This window comes from Mercenaria mercenaria, unplaced genomic scaffold, assembly GCF_021730395.1.
Source record: "Mercenaria mercenaria strain notata unplaced genomic scaffold, MADL_Memer_1 contig_2853, whole genome shotgun sequence".
In the NCBI taxonomy this organism is placed as follows: domain Eukaryota; kingdom Metazoa; phylum Mollusca; class Bivalvia; order Venerida; family Veneridae; genus Mercenaria; species Mercenaria mercenaria.
Window position 1 is genome coordinate 12926 of NW_026460938.1, and position 11070 is coordinate 23995.

The following is an 11070-nucleotide window of genomic DNA, read 5'->3' on the forward strand; positions in this document are numbered from 1 at the left end:
AAATCGTCATTACGCCTTAGAATTATGTTTTAATTTTGAACATATATAACGAAATCGGAAATGTTTGCTTTTACAGAAAGGTTACAACTGTTACAATGAAAGGTCCGGAAAACTACTCGGACTAACTGAGATATTAATGGAATTAATTGCCCCGTTTGAGGCCTCATCTACATTTGTGTTATGAACGCATGTGTAATACGAATTCTGCATGGTGTTAACGAAGAACCTAGCTTTTTTCTCTGAAAATTTTATGTTTCTACAATGTTTTGTTTGAAAGTTACTGACGAAAAATAGCGATTTCGGTCCGGAAACTACTGGGAAACCAGTATGTAACTTTAAAAAATAGTTTTAAGAGTAGAAAATAAGTTTTAAAAAATGATTTCCGTCATAACGAGAACGAAATATTACATTTGTTATCTGCACAAGATGCTTGTCCTGCGCTAATACTCCGATCAAAGCAACAAAGGAAATGATAACATTGGATATTTCTCAGGCTGGTTTCTTTCTTGATTAAGTGATTAAATTAAATTGAGCCACGCCATGAGAAAACTAATATAGCGCGTTTCCGACCAGCATGGATCCAGACCAGCCTGTGCATCAATGCAGTCTGGTCAGGATCCATGTTGTTCGCTTTCATAGCCTTAAATTAGCGACCTGACCAGACTGCCCGGATGTGCAGGCTCTTCTGGATCCATGCTAGTCACAAACGCACTATGTTGGTTTTCTCATGGCGCGGCTCAATTCTCTTCAACAATCATAGTATAACAAAAACAGTAACTAGTTCAATATTTACAATATATATTATTTTTATTGTAATATGTCTTTATTGTTACAAACAATTCAACGAACACCTTAGAAATAAGCTCCAACTTAAAAAATTACATAAATCTCATAATCATTATTTGTTTAATCATTTATTACATTGGTTGATTTCGCTGCTTGCCTGGCCTGCATAAATATCAAATCGCGAAAAAATAATATCAATAGGATGATAGAAATATCGTCTTCATTACAGGAATATATATTGGCATTAGCACAGAATCGACTTCTTTAGTGGAAAGGAAATAGAGAATATGATATTATAATTTTTTATTGCAATATGCCTTTATTTGCAATCAATATCAATAAATAACTTAAGAAATCCTCACCAAACTTTTAATAACATGAATTTCGTATATATTTATCTAATTACGCTGGTTGTTTCCAATTATTACCTGGTCTGCGCTAAAAGCAAAATTACGCTGATATTTTAGGTATTTCTCTTCAATATTTATTAATTCACATGATATCCCCCCATATCTTTAAACAATAACAAAATATAATACTTGTCAATTTTGGCTAACAGTTTATACATATAAGTACAATACAATTTAATATCAAATAAGTAAAATACGACTTAAATATCTTTTTTGTGGCATGGTTTTATACTTACCTAAAATAGAAAGATTGATTGTTTAATTAAATGTTGAGGTATTACAAATCTGCTACTAATTTTGTATTATAAAAGCATGAAAAAATAATATCAATTAGATTTGTAAGAAATGACATATATTTGAAATATCGTTGTCATTTCAGGAATTGCAATTAGTGCAGGACCGTCATGCCGCAGTAACTTTACATTCTAGCTACAATTTTAGACTGTAATGGTATAACAAAATTAAAGTTGACGTATAACGTATGAAATTATCGGAGTAATGTTAAAATTTTCTATTAGCGCAGGACATACATCTTGCACAGATAAAACATATAATATTTCGTTCTCGTTATGACGGAAGTCACTTTTTGTTCTATTTATTTTCTACTACATTTTTAAAAGGTACATAAATGATATGTTTTATAAATGAAATATATTTGAATTCAGGATTTGCTATTAGCGCAGAACCGCGCGGGTTACAGATTTAACATTACATTCGTCTTTTTAAAAGCAACACCTTTAGTCTGTAACCATAAAACAAAGTTAAAGTTAGCATGGTTTATGAAAGATATTCAAGTAATCAGGATTATTTCCAGAATTTTTTATTAGCGCAGGGCACACATCTTGCGCAGATAACAAAATTTTAATGTAATATTTCGTTCTCGTTCTGATAAAAATCACTTTTCTTTCTAATTATTTTCTACTCTGAAAACAATTTTTAAGAAGTTACATAAATAGTATCTTTTAGAATTGAAATATGTTTGAAATATCGGCGTCATTTCAGGATTTGCTATTATAATAGCGCAGGACCGACATCCCGCGCAGGTTACAGATGTTACAAAATATTCATTTTGGCAAAAGCTATAATTTCAGCTAGAAATCGTAAAACAAAGTTAAAGTTAGCATGGTTTATGAAAGATATTCAAGTAATAAGGATTATTCCAGATTTTTATTAGCGCAGGGCACACATCTTGCGCAGATAACAAATGTAATATTTAGTTTAAACAGTATTTATTTCAATCAATCAGGTACACATAACATAAACATCATTGTAACAAATACAGTTAGGATTAGGAAAAAAGTTACAAGGTTACTTATTTGAATCCATTTCCTAATACATACAAATAAATTTTTGTTATGACAGGTTGCAACAAGATTAGTACTGTTAAATGATTAACGTCGTAGAAAAGTGAACTTAGAAGAAAATTGAAGTAGAAACTGGTAAAAACTGAGTATTTTTCAACCTAATGTAGACGGATGAAAAAAAAACCGAAAATAGAAGAAAGTAATGTAAAAATATATATATATTCATCTACTCGGGGACCCCCACTCATCAACCGTTGTGACTCGGATCAAAACGACCTGTCACTGCTATGAATTGCTGAGCTTTGATTATGACATGCTTATTTTGTTCAAAAGACAGATGCTCGTTGCCGAACAGAAGGTTGTCACTCGTAGCGGGACAAGGGAGGTTAGTGAAAAGATGTTGCCTTTTCTGGGTGTAGTTGGGACAGGATAAATAGAAGTGACTAACTGTTTCGACTAAGCCACAACTACACAATGGAGAGTCAATTAGTGAACGCCGATGGAGATCAAAATTTAATGAACTACAACCCAGTCTTAGGCGAGTATGAAGCATCTGGAGCTTGCGCTGACCAATTTTAAACAGAGCGTTGGGTTTCAGATTGCTTCTATCATTTAAAGCATTTTTGAAAGAATGGATGGTCGTGAAGCTGGTAAACTGTTCCATTCCCGTATAGCAGAGGGTAAGAAAGATGTTCTATAGAACTCTGTTCTAAATTGTATCAACGGTAACCTTTGAGAGTGTCTAAGTTCAAACCTATGATCAAATGTGGGAGGAATCAAATTGCATAAGTAGCTCGGCACTAGTTCATTTTTCCTTTTAAATAAAAGGGAAAGTTTATGTTTTCTACGTCTCTTAACTAAGGGCTCAATACTGGATTCGTTGTAAAGTTTTTCTAAGTTAAAATATTTAGTTGCTCCCGTTATTATTCTTAATGCTTCAGTTTGAACGGACTCTAATTCTGATTTTAAGTAGTCGGAACAGTTGTCTCAGACGACATCGCCGTATTCAAGAAGAGGACGAATAAACGAGACATATAGTCGTTCAAGATTCTGTCTAGTTAAAAGGTATTTGAAGGAACGTAGAAGTGCAAGCCGTTGCCAGGCTTTATTGACTGTGTTTGTGATATGTGCATTCCACTTGCAGTCTTCCGACAATGTTAGACCTAGATGTTTGTGTGTACTTACAGGATTTAACAAGACATTATCAAAATATAGGTCAGGATGTACAGGTTTTGTCGTTTTTCTAGAGAAGGCGAGAGTCTCAGTTTTGGAAGGATTAAAAGTGACCAGCCAAGTCCTAGACCATTTCCGAACTGTCTCGAGATCTTGGTTTAAGGTTGCTGCCGACGTAGCAGGATCATCGACAATAATGTACATACTAGTGTCGTCAGCGAACAACCTCACATTTGAACGTAAATTGAGAATAATGTCGTTTATGTAGACAAGAAATAGAGCAGGTCCGAGGATTGTTTGTTTGTTTGGGCTTAACGCCGTTTTTCAACAGTATTTCAGTCATGTAACGGCGGGCAGTTAACCTAACCAGTATTCCTGAATTCTGTACCAGTACAAACCTGTTCTCCGCAAGTAACTGCCAACTTCCCCACATGAATCAGAGGTGGAGGACTAATGATTTCAGACACAATGCCGTTTATCAAATAGTCACGGAGAACATACGCCCCGCCCGAGGATCGAACTCGCGACCCCGAGATCCGTAGACCAACGCTCTTACCAACTGAGGTCCGAGGATTGAGCCTTGAGGGACACCAGCATTCATGGATGACCAATCAGACGAGGTATTGGCAAATACCACTCTTTGCTTTCGAAGAGTGAGATACGATTTGAACCACTGAAGTAGGTTACCACAGACACCAATTGTGGACAATTTAAAAAGAAGACTTTCATGCCATACTCGGTCAAAGGCTTTGGAGATGTCGTTGTGACGAAAATCATTTTTCTTTCTGATTAGTTTCCTCTTTGAAAACATTTTTAAGAAATTACATAAATAGTATCTTTTAGAATTGAAATATGTTTGAAATACCGGTGTCATTTCAGGATTTGCTATTAGCGCAGGACCGACATCCCGCGCAGGATACAGATGTTACAAAATATTCATTTTTGCAAAAGCTAAAATTTCAGCCTGTAATCGTAAAACAATGGTAAAGTTAACATGGAAGATATTCAAGAAACCAGGATTATTTCCAGATTTTTTATTAGCACAGGACACACATCTTGCGCAGATAACAAATGTAAAATTTCGTTCTCGTTATGATGAAAATCACTTTTCTTTCTAATTATTTTCTACTCTGGAAACATTTTTTAAGAAGTTACATAAAATGTATCTTTTGGAATTGAAATATGTTTGAAATATCGGCGTCAGTTCAAGATTTGCTATTTGCGCAGGAACAACATCCCGCACAGGCTACAGATGTAACATTATATTCAGATTTGCAAAGCTTAAATTTTAGATTGTAATCGGAAAACAAAGTAAAAGTTAATATGGTTTATAAAAGATATTCAAGTTATTGGAGTAATTTTCAGATTTTCTATCTTCACACATCTTGCGCAGCTACAAAATGTAAAATTTCGTTTACATTTTGACGAAAATAACAAGTTATTTTATCTATTTCACTATAAAACATAAAAAAGACTTAAGTATTAAAGATCTGTACGAATTGTCTTTTAATTCTGCTTATTTTTATTTTATTTTTAATCTTAGCCATGTCAAGAGATATGCTCACGTTGGTAAAAAGAATTGCGCTTTTTCAATGTGATAAAAGCGATATGGTGAAATGTGCTAAGTGTGTGGCATTTCAATTCTTTTATGTACGTCTTCTTTATGTTCAATATCCGGTATAAAATGACTGTGTGAGATCAAATGAAGTAAAAAGACTTTAGTTATAAAAAATAGAGAGGACGATGTGTGCTATCCGAAGGAAATCACATTAATCCTGTGTAACGTCACATTCAACCTCATGGTATCAGCGCATTTGGATTATGTGGGTGCAACATCAAGTCAGACGTGACAGTATTTATACTTAATAGCAAACTTAGAAAAATTCTTTTAAAACTTATCTTTGTAAAGAGAAAATGGAAATCACAATTAATAAAAAAAAACAGTGTGAATTTAGTTGCTATCTAAAAGGCAGAGTTCTCTTGATAAACCAACAGTGCCCCATAAAAATAAAAGAAGTTGTGTTATCATTAATGGCAATACCTGGTATTACAGATTCTTTTTATAAAGTTTGATGTTCTATTAAGTTATTAACACAATGTCAATTCTTTGCATTAATGATAATCCATAATTCCTGAATGTAATATCAGTTTGTTATGATTCTTAGACTACAATGAAATTAAAACTCAATTTGGCATTTTTTTTTAATTCTATTAAAGAATATAAGATTCTTTCACTGGTTGTAGGTGCAGATGGGAATATCCGGCCTCGAGGAAAACTGTCTAGTTCCGGTTTTGTTTTATCAGTTGCAGCGTAATGTTATGATTTTTGTTTGGATAAAATAACGTTTTTTGAATCGAGAAATATCCGGAACAAAGAGGAACTGTCAAGGTATTGGATTTTTATTCCGTATTATGAAATAAAATATAAATTACTACATAAATCTTCTACAAAAATGTTCGTTTTGCGTCATTTACAGCACGAGAGTCATCTTCCAGCACTGGTAAAAATACCGGAAATACCAGTCTGGTATACAAGAAAAAGAATACGTCTTCCACAGAGCAAGATGAGGAGAATTAATTATAACTAAAATATTTCTGTTATACGGTTAATCCAGGAAGGTCTAATACTACGTATCAGTTGTTTCAGGGTTAATCATATTAGTTATGATCATAGAAACCAGTTAAATAGAAATTTGTCTCTTTTCGGCTGGATATTAGAAAATAGTGATATAAATTTTTAATGTAGTATCTAATGTTCTTCCAACAAATAAACTTTTGAACTTATATACACCTGTTATCCTAAACACAGACTATTGCGATTCTTTTAAATGTCATTTATATTGTCAAATTACATCTTTTAGGACAAATTTTGTCCCACTAATTAGCTATGGTAAACCTCTTGTGTGGGAGAATGACAAACAACCATTGACATGATAAATTCTTATTTCAAATTCATTCTAAGAAGTTCTTGACCAGAATTTTATCAAGAACACAAACTCTGTTGGTCAAAACCCAATTTAGTTTACCAAACTCATAAAAGTCTAGGGCTGTGAAAGGGAGATAAGCAACACATGCTCTTCCATGCCTTTGAATTTGAATCTCAAGTTTTGTTCAAAATTTACATTGGTAAACAATACACATTAATGATTTCTGCTCTAAAATTTGTGACTGGGTTTATAGCAAAAAAAAGCTAACCACTGGACCACGAAGGACTCTGACATGTAACGACATTATTATGTATATAAATAAATTTTATTTCGCCAGTGTGTCTGGATTTGTTTTACATTGGCATTTTTTTGTAATTACAGGGTTTTCGACATTAAAAATTAAACTGGCGATGATTTTGTTCTTCAAACACTACTGTAATGCACATTTTTATTCAATATTGGAAACTATAAGCGGGACGCTTGAATCATAAAAAAAACGTTACAAAGAGACCCGAATAAGACCGATTCCATCTAATACCGCGAATTTTCAACTCGTTAGAATACGACAGAATAAGAATAATTTGTCTGCTGATGATTGTTCGTAAGAAACTTTATTTTGTCGAATGTCGTCCTGAAAATTATTCACCGCGGCGCAGCAGTTCCGGGAATTATGGGATAGACAGAACAACCGGTGGTTACATTCTACCTATTCAATTCCTTATTTATTTCATATTAATAACAAAACTTTCAGACCTCATTTTCAGCACTTAAGAGCATTTCAATGATATGAAAACTATATATGGTCATTTAGTTTAACATGTCTTCTTATCAAAAATAGAAACATATTGGCATGTTATTTGTATATAAGAAAAATAATCTGTTCTGAGAATCATCACCCTCTAAAAATGCCCCCATGAAAACAGCCGTTTAGCAATTACGCGTAGGTAGACGTTTTTCGCAAAGAATAAAACTTATTCCAGGAAATTCACAATGAAAATGGTCTAGATCTTTTCTCAATACAATAAGCAATAAAAATAAGCCAAAAATTTAACTGTCACCTCCTCATGTCACTCATTATACCAGATTTCATCCGTAGCATGGAACTACATTTTGGACTACTTCACATGTAACACTGAATAGTCACTTCCGGTTTGGTGTAATCCGTCCCGGTGAAGGTATAAAACATATTCCCAAGTTGAACGGTATACAGGTTTACTTTGACATATATACACGTACACATTATCTATAGACGGAAAAACCTTCGGTTTTCCCGTATTAGGTTTGTTTACATTACGTTAAAGTAAAAAAACCTCCTTCAAAATGCTACCAAAATTTCAAGTATAGGTCCACAATGAAATAAAAACAGGAGCTGGCATAAAACATGAAAATGCCACTTTAGCTGGGAAAAATGGAGGATTATTTCTGGCTATATACCAATAAAAGAAATTGTTCTTTGTTTCATATAAAATTCAGCTACTTCAGATCAATTTTGATACAGTTTCTAGATTTTCACTCAGTCGTAGACATATTTTCCACAAGATATCCATACATTTGCTTCAAGAAAACGAAAAGAAAAGGTATGTTGAATAATATGTAGTGAAATGCAAGTCAGCTGAAGTTAGGTACCCTCATATTGCCGCATTTCAGAAAGCGGTCCGCAGAATAAACACCCTACTTTCGTTTTCATGTAAAGGTCACAAACAGGTAAGGTGGCAGGGGAGTGCAGATTTGCGAATTCCACATTGACGTGTGGGTGCCAGTGTTGAAATATCCATAGAAATCTCGTTTTTGCTTATTTTTCTTTGAAACTACTATGGACTATTGCAGATACTATAGACTACATAAAGACGACTCTCCGGTCCTATGCACCTGTCGCTTTCCATGCCAGATGTAGTGAAAATTGGCCAAATCACCCAAATTTTATAGACCAAAATTAGCCTAACTGGGCCTCACTTTGAACTCTGCCATTCATCCATTTTGTATTTTTAAATCCAATTTCGTAGCATATATGTATAGTGCGAACATAGATGCATACCCAGGTGGTGTGGAATGTGTCTCCCAACCACCACTTTATTTCCCTAATTTTCACTTGAAAAAAAGTGGATGGATAACAGCCGAGCGTCTGGTCGACTTTTTGTTCTGATGTTTATGTTTTAGCCTCAACCGGAAGTACGGAGCTAGGAATTTTAAAACACCCGCCATGTAGAATCATTAACCGTTCCTCATTCCCCAGATATATTAAAGAATTAATAATGATAAATAACCAGTAAGATAGATATGCCTTTATATCTACCCTGTCCTGTTTATACAGAAAATCGACCGGGGCCAAATTACGAAACCGCTCCCCTGCCACCTAAGGTAGCAGATGGCGGTTTTTTCTAGTACTTCAGACTTCCGAGCGATGTGGCCAAGTCAGACGGCTTCCGATATCTTACGAGATGCAGACCTGAAAATAAAAAGATACCGGTTTACATCTTACTTGAAGAAGAAATAAAATACATAGTAAACTTCTGGCCAAATCTGTGACTGGAAACTACCAACTGCTACCTTAAGGACCAAGACATGCATCTCCATGGACTGTCTGGCACCTGATTCTAAGAAAATGATCTATGACAAATAAAATCTTACCAATATTTAAACAATGCTTTGTTCTTCTTGCAAATTGCACATGTCCAAACAATGTCTACAATATTGTGGATTTGGCCCCATTTTACACACATATTTCTTACTGCATCTATCTTTCTGACATTAAAAAATGACTTACCTACTATTACATGATGGCCATAAATGTACTGTATTAGCATTGTGCACAGCCCTGCATACTTGAGGAACAGAATTAAAAGCAGCACAGCTTACTTACCCAAGACTAACTGTACTTCAAGCCCGCAAGCTCAGGAAAAGCCGCCCCTGTTTACAAGTACTTTTTCATATTACCTTACATACAGTAAGTATAAAATAGCTTTAAATAAATATTTTACAATGCACTTTTGTTGTTGTTGTTGTTGTTGTTGCCAAACTCACCTATTTTAACGAATTCGAGCAATCTCCCAGTACATCTCCGAGAAACCATATCTTCTCTTAATTAAAAACAAATATCTGCAAATGTTACCTCACTCCAGGACCTTAAATGTATCCACTCTCTACACTTTTCTTCTGTCGTCATGTCCTGACACCGATAAAGCCGCAATAGAAATTTGTAAGAACTAAAATCATACCTGCCACTCGAGAAATATCTTCGAAAGAAATATCACCACAAAATCCAGTTCCGAGCCTTGTGAAACAGCCATGTATTTACAAAATGCCAAAAAGTTGCACCTATATTTCCTTTAAATAGTCCTTCTTCCTTTAGATTTGATATAAACTACAAAAGAAATGTGTTTCCCGCTAGAAATTTTAAGAAAACCCTACACTACAAACAAAAATAAGATTTACTTACCCGGTAAAATCAGAGTTACCTCCCCATAACTTCTACCATATCAAACAACATCTGTCTATGTTATGAATCCACTCAGCTCGGATTTTTAAATAACACATACTGGAGAGCTTGAACAACACAAAAGAAAGCATGAAATAGTACTTACAAAAATTGACAAATGTCTTAAGGTAGCAGATGGCGGTTTTTTCTAGTACTTCGGACTTCCGAGCGATGTGGCCAAGTCAGACGGCTTCCGATATCTTACGAGATGCAGACCTGAAAATAAAAAGATACCGGTTTACATCTTACTTGAAGAAGAAATAAAATACATAGTAAACTTCATACAAAGCATAGATTTTTAAATCCACAAGCCACCTGAAAGATAATTTCAGCCCGCGAAAATACATGACATTTCAGCCCAAATTAGCCATATCTCCAACTGGCCTTAAAATGTTAGGGGAAATGATAGAGCCAAATGGCCACTTGCATTCTGTACTCAGTTTCAAGTATTACTTGCAGAGCTGGACAAAAATACCTGTCAACCGATTACTTTTTTCACTATTTTCAACTGTGTGAGGCCTATATGACATTTGACAGTTCACGAGACGCTCAATGCTGATAGTGGTATATATGCATTTCAAGCAGTTATATGAAAATGATGCCATCAAGCTTACATTCGCATCTGCCAGAATTTCTGCAACATACCATTCTTAAACTTGTTAATCACAAACTCACATCAACAAATATTTCAAACATCAAAACAGCCTTCACTTCAAGGTTTTATCTCTAATGACAGATTTTGAAACTGGCCAATTCGAATCTGTGGCTGGAAACTACCAACTGCTACCTAAATAGTTTTCCCTATATATTCTATATAAAACTGACATTTTTTAAAGAGCTACCAAACATAGCTAGACCCATTTCAGAGAACAAATCCTTACCTCATTTTAAAAAGTTATGATAAAACTGATATAAAATGAAGAGAAAAGTAGGGGTCATGTATCTTCTAAGAGAGATTTCTCTGGTCACATTTGCTTATATAATAATTCACTGTT

The 11070-nt window shown here is 34.4% G+C and overlaps 1 long non-coding RNA gene across 4 annotated transcripts; it reads right to left on the minus strand.

Moving 5' to 3' along the window:
- Positions 1 to 8999: 8999 nt before the first annotated feature.
- On the minus strand, positions 9000 to 10769 carry LOC128552497 (uncharacterized). 4 transcript variants are annotated; one of them, XR_008369095.1, is made up of 3 exons: positions 10751 to 10769; positions 10182 to 10291; positions 9000 to 9046 (listed from the first exon to the last, which is right to left on the minus strand). It is a non-coding gene; the product is annotated as an uncharacterized LOC128552497 (long non-coding RNA). The 4 variants fall into 4 exon arrangements; XR_008369094.1 differs by lacking the exon at positions 10751 to 10769 and adding an exon at positions 10566 to 10723; XR_008369093.1 differs by lacking the exon at positions 10751 to 10769 and adding an exon at positions 10551 to 10722.
- Positions 10770 to 11070: the final 301 nt, after the last annotated feature.